The sequence below is a fragment of the Arachis duranensis genome, chromosome 4, assembly GCF_000817695.3.
Source record: "Arachis duranensis cultivar V14167 chromosome 4, aradu.V14167.gnm2.J7QH, whole genome shotgun sequence".
NCBI classification, from domain to species: Eukaryota; Viridiplantae; Streptophyta; class Magnoliopsida; order Fabales; family Fabaceae; genus Arachis; species Arachis duranensis.
Window position 1 is genome coordinate 106,987,844 of NC_029775.3, and position 6,305 is coordinate 106,994,148.

General features: G+C 36.9%; 1 long non-coding RNA gene across 1 annotated transcript; it reads right to left on the minus strand.

Annotated features, from left to right (window-relative positions):
• Positions 1–483: 483 nt before the first annotated feature.
• On the minus strand, positions 484–4,406 carry LOC127746523 (uncharacterized). The gene is made up of 3 exons (XR_008008205.1): positions 3,795–4,406; positions 3,192–3,699; positions 484–698 (listed from the first exon to the last, which is right to left on the minus strand). It is a non-coding gene; the product is annotated as an uncharacterized LOC127746523 (long non-coding RNA).
• Between the last annotated feature and the right edge of the window lie 1,899 nt (positions 4,407–6,305).

The window sequence follows — 6,305 nt, forward strand, 5'->3', positions numbered from 1 at the left end:
TATATTAATTTTATTAATTATAGTTAAATGATATGGAGAATAATTTTATGAATTATAGTAAGATGTTATGTGAAATTAGTAAATTTTTAGGATAATTTTGTAGTTTATAGTAATATAATTTAAAAAGTTAGTTATTTTTTAGTAATTTTATTAATTATAGTAATATGATTTGAGAAATTAATAATTATGTTAGATTAATTTTGTTAATTGTAGTAATATGTCATGAAAAATTATTAATTATTTCACTTATTAATTATATTAAGATGCTACAAAAAATTAGTATGAAATTCCTAATTTTTTAGAGTAATTTTATAGGTTATTGTAACACCCTAACTATCAAAGCTCACGCTTCTGGTTGCGCAACTCTGATAGATCGGACATTACGATGACACTTATACTATTTAATACTAAAATATGAGTTTGTTTAAAACTTTTTACCGCAATATTGCTCCCAAGATACTTCATTCGATAACGTACATCCATAGATATCATACAACTTAGAAAAACTCATAAAGAGTATATCCATATATATACATATACATATAAATAATATTACAAGCATTATTCAATACAATTCCTATCCTTCTTACAGAATATATCAAGATAAAGGCGAGGGTACAATAAGTAACAATCTAAAGCAATATAGGAACATCACAACAACAATTAAATAAACTCTTCATGACTTCAGCGCCCATATCCTGAAAGGGGAAAATGTAGGGGGGTGAGAACATCATCCTCGAAAGGGTTCTTAGTAGAGGGTTTTTGGGAATTACTGTAATAGGATACGTGAAGATAAACCGTACCAGTGATTACTACCCGTCTTATGCCTCTTTTCAAAAATAACAGTTTACAATAAAAGTAAAGTCGGAAATCTTTTCTAAAAGAGGAAGCGTTCAATTCTCAAAAACTTAAAAGCCTTTCAAAACGATTTATCTATACCAAACCAAAATAGACTTTCATATTTTTCCAAATCAGAAACACAAAACTGAAACCAACCATCGATCCATCTCATTTCAACCACGGCCCTAGGCCCAAACAATCCAACCAACAACCAATCACCACAATCCAACAGAGTCCCAGTTGCAAACACAGATAGGAAGTTCAAGCACGAACAAACAATTACAGCAAGTAGAACAATTAGTAGTTAATCACAAAGATAAACCAAGTACAAGATGCACACCCAAACAATATCACATAGATGCATATGATGCATGCCTGTTCCTAGTGGCTGATGATATCATCTGTTGGTTATAGAGCCAACCCGACAAGTCCTGGTAGCTAGCCATTGGACTGTCCCTCTGTCGTGTCTCCCCAACTCGAGTTATACTCAATATAAACTTGATTATAATCATGATCCACATCCATCACCCTCACTGGTGAATATTTATGGGGATGAGCTCATCCGGGACTTTCACAGTGCACGACCACCCTGACGACATAGGGTCAAAAGAGATTCGAGTCTCAACCTGGAGCACGTGATGGCTAGCCACTGTTTTCTCCCAGGGAAACTCTTATCTCTGATAGTGCAAGTGCAACATTCACATTTATCAATGATTCAGCATATACATGCATTCAATCTCATCCATGGATCAACATCCATCTCAGCCATCCGGCTCATGGTTCAGTCCAGAACCAGCCAATATTCATTTCATACACAGCCATTCCGGCTCACGGTTCAATCTAGAACCAACCAATATTTATAATCATACACAGCCATTCCGGCTCACAACAAAACAACACTTCTACATTCAACATCATCAATTCATAAAATCGGCATTTAAGCCATAAATCACTTTTTCCCAAATCATTTCACTTTGAAATAAAGTTTCAACTCTTTTCAGCCTTGGCTTTAAAGATCTCATTTCTCAAATCATCTCAGGCTCATAAGCCACTTTTACTCAAGGTAAATTCCCCTTTAAAACAATGCCACTCTCGGCATCCTCTTTCCAAAACTTCCATAACCATGGAAAGTTAAAGATTCATTTTGAAACATTCAAAATCATCTATCCAACAATGGGATTTTATAACAAAGTTTCTCGGCAGAGTCTCAAGTCTTTAGGGGAGATTCATATAACTCATTCCCTTAATTCACTTAAAATCATTAAAACATTGGCTTCCTGATTTGAGTAACAAAATAGGGTCTAAGCCATACAAAGCCATGAAATCAATTACTCCTTTCAAAGACTTTTCCTTTACTTAAACAAAAACCAGCTTCAACCCCATGAGAAATTCTAAAGCGTTTCAACTGCTCAGAAACTATTTTAGTCTTGCAAAAATTCAGAACTCAATGAGTACTTAAAACCTTTCCCAAAACACTTTAAAGTGAGACTTGTCAATAAACACTCGGGTTCTTTCAAAACCATTGAAACTTCTTTAATTGAAAACCCCAAGTCAAATTCAAAGGCATAAACCTCTTTCACATTCCAACGGCCTTAAGGCATAAGTTTCATTTAAATAACTTGTTCACAAGGGAAATGTAATACATTTCTTGAGAAACAAGACTAAATCACAAATTTTCTTTTTAGTAAGTCATTTCAAAAGCATAAGTCATCCCTTTCTTAATAATTCGGATAAAATAGTAGAAGCCGTTAATTCATAAGTTTCTGAATAACATTTCAGTAAAGTCCCAGATTCTACCGGAATTTCGGCAGCACCTCCCCTAAAACTTGGACTTTGCAACCCGGTTCGGGTCCCAACAAAACCGTTCCACAATCCTTTTCAATAGTCCAAATTTCAAAATCAGTCCAAAACAAGCCAAAATTCAACAGTCATGTCAATTCTATATTCCAAGAAAACCGTTTCAAAATCAAATCATTATCAGCCGAATAACTCATTTCTAAAGCTTTAAAGAAACGGTCCAACAACAATCATTTATCAAATCAGATCATTTAAAGCAAACCAGACTAAATTCAAGAGTGTATTCCATTTTTCACATCCTCAAGAAAATCAACCAAACTCAAATCAATTCTCAACGGATCAAACTCAAATTTCAAAGCTTTAAAAAACCAACATCAAAACATTCCATTTCACAAAGCCACACAATAATTCAGCCAAACAAACATTCATAATCATTCGATATAATCAAATTATACATAAGGCTGATACAATCACCAAATACACATTTTTTCACAATAGTATCCATATGTAATAATTCCAAAACATAAAACATAGTTTTTGGAAAGCACCCCTACCTCAAAACGCAATTCCATAACCCAAACGCGTCACCGGAACTCTCAATCAACCTGAATTTATCGGCAACTTACATCATAGCTTTGTTTACTCTTGCAGCAGCAAGGACAACCCTTACGCGCAACATATGGCTCCGATAACTTAATCCTAGAAAACATTATTATTGCGAAAACCTGAAAACACATCACGGGATATGAACTGGCAAGGTCTCGAGGTAGAGGTACTTACGGTAACTAAAGAATATTAACTGAACCAAAGGACAGAAGCTTCAGCAGTGGTTCCGACAACCACAGAATCGCCGTTGGCAGCCGGAGTCGCCGCGACTCAGCCTGCTCCGTTAGCAGTTCCTAGCACCTATTCTCAGTATCGGTGGTGACTCAATAGCACAGGGCAAGCTAACAGATATTCCAACAACAGATAAAACAGTCCTAAAACAAATACTAGTTGCAACAGAATTCTCCACACAAAGACAGCAACTATCTCCAGAAATGGCAGCGGCGATGTCACCTACTATAACCATTAATTAAGCACAAACAGTTTCAATGACAGCCTCGAAGTAAGATTGAATTGGCAGAACTAGGAAGCAGAAACAGGGGAGAGCTTACCCCCAACATAGCAGTGGTCCTAGTGGTATTTTCTTGGGCAGCAGAGGGTTCCGGTAGCTCACCTCTAGCAGTGGCGGAGGAACACGTGGCAGCAGTGAAAGGCAGTGGCAGAGCCGGCTTCTCCTCCCTCGCGCTTTATTTCTCCCGCACTGCCCTCTCCTTCTCGCCGGCAACAGTGACAGAGACAGCCCCCAGCTGCGGAGGCAGCAAGGCCGGCTCGACTACAGCAGAGCGTGATCCCCTCTCACCTGCGTCGTTCTCTACTCCACGGAGCTCGTCGGCGGCAACAGTCCGAGGCGACGGCGACAGCACACAGTGGCGCGGCTCCGCGCGGTGGTTGGGCTCCCTGCTCGCCTCAGATCTCTCCCTCGTCTGCTTTGCTCCCGAACTCCCTCTCTCTCTCTACAATGGGAAGGCAGCGACAGCCCAGCACCCTCACGCACGGCGGCCTGGCGATGGCTCCACGGGATGACAATAACGCGATGGCGGCGGTGGAGCCCAGCACGCCATCGCGGGTCTTCCTCTCCTCCCTTCTCTCGTTTCTTCGCGGTGGTTCATTGCTTCTGCTTTTCTTCGTGGGTTAAGGGAAACAAACTGTGTGTGTTGAGGGAGGTGAGGCTGCAGCTACTAGGATGGGGGAATTAGGGTTTCATTTTTGAAACCTAGGGTTAGGGGCACTTTGGTAACTTCAATAAAATTAGGGTAATAGAGTAATTGAAACCCAAATTAAATCCAACACTAGATGTATATAGAAAATTCTATTTGCTCATCAATATCACAATTATTTTCAATAAAATGTGCAAATCAAATAATTAGAAGTAAAATACTTAATTTCTTCATTTTCTAAAATAACAGTAGTAATATTTAAAATATTACTTATCCAATCCAAATCATATAAAATTCTTATTATTTCATAACTATCAACTTTATAATTCAAATATAGAAAATAATCCAATGATTATAAAATTGGATAATAATCATAACTCGTCTCAAATCCAATAAATCAAAACTTGCCTTAATTATCTTTAATAAAATAATTTCTGAAATTAAGGTTGTATATAACTATATGATTTGGGACTTGATCATAATAAGACTTTTCAAAAGTTCTGGGTTTTACAGTTATAATAATATGATTTAGGAACATTTAGTTAATTTTTTAGTAATCTTTTTAAATATAGTAATATAATTCTTTTTTCAAAGTTAAGAGTAATTTTTTAATCCGAGACCTCTAAGTGAGAATGAAGAGATTATGCCATTTGAGCTATATTTCGTTGGCAATATAATAAAATAATCTAACAAATTAGTAAAATTTTAAAGTAATTTTATTAATTATAATTGTAAACCCCACTAAAATCGATAAATAATTAGTCAATAAATCAAATTTTAATTAGAAAAATTAAAAATACAAAACTAATATCAAAATAGGATAAAACTCTTCAAAACGAGAATTTTGATAACAATTACGAAAAATTTGGCCCAAAATTAGACTGGATAAGCCAAACCGGTTGAATCGGGCCCAAAACTGGGCCATGTGTCCATCCGGACCCATAACTTAAAAGAGGCAGAAGCTCTTTCTCCCCCATTTAACAACAATGACGCCAAATAGAATTGGGGAGGAAGAGAGCTCCCTAACCCTTATCAGTTCTTCCTTCCACCATAACTTCCCCGTTTGAGCTCCGATCGCCACACCGTTCACGGCCACGCATCCAGCGCGTCGAGCTCTACATTTCTATTGGATCAATTCCACCGGTAAGCCCCAATTTCATTTCAGAATCACTACCCCATTTTCTATTCTTGAAATTGAACCCTTGCGATGAAATCTTGTCCAAATTGATGTTTTAGGTTCGATTTAGCTTGTGGAGCTTATTGGGCTTGAGTTGCTATGCGTGTGGGTACGGTAAGGACAACCAAAACCCAAGCCAAATCTTGCATTTATTATGTGAAATCTAAATTTGGAATATATATGTGTATTAGGTGTGAATTAAGTAGATATATATGCACTGGAATTAAATTGTGAGCATTTGGAAGCTTGGTGGTGATTGGAGCTAAGACTTTGGTTGATTTCTCAAACTTGTGAGGGGCTGTGGTTGTGATTAGTGTGGCTGCCTTGGACCAAACGTGGTGATCGACCAAGGTATGGTTTAGGTTTCGCGCGTTTAATATGTAAGGTTGTGTGAAAACTTAGGCTAGAGAACTATAGGATAAGTTGAAATGGTTTTATGCATTAAATGGTTTGTTTTGTGATGTTGATGGTAAATTGATGATTAGCCTTGTGTTGGAATTAATGGTTATGAGATGAACGGAATTAATGAGAATGTGCTATTGGAACTAATAATGGTGAATTGATGATGTTGTTGGTATATGTCAATGAGATTTTGTAGTTATGACTTGTTGATTGGTTAATGATGATTTATGGGTTGTTATTGATGAATTGAAGAAGTAAATTAATGAAATTTCAAAAGTTGTAGCTTGTGGTTGGAATGGTAAATGTTTGAATTAATGTATGGATTT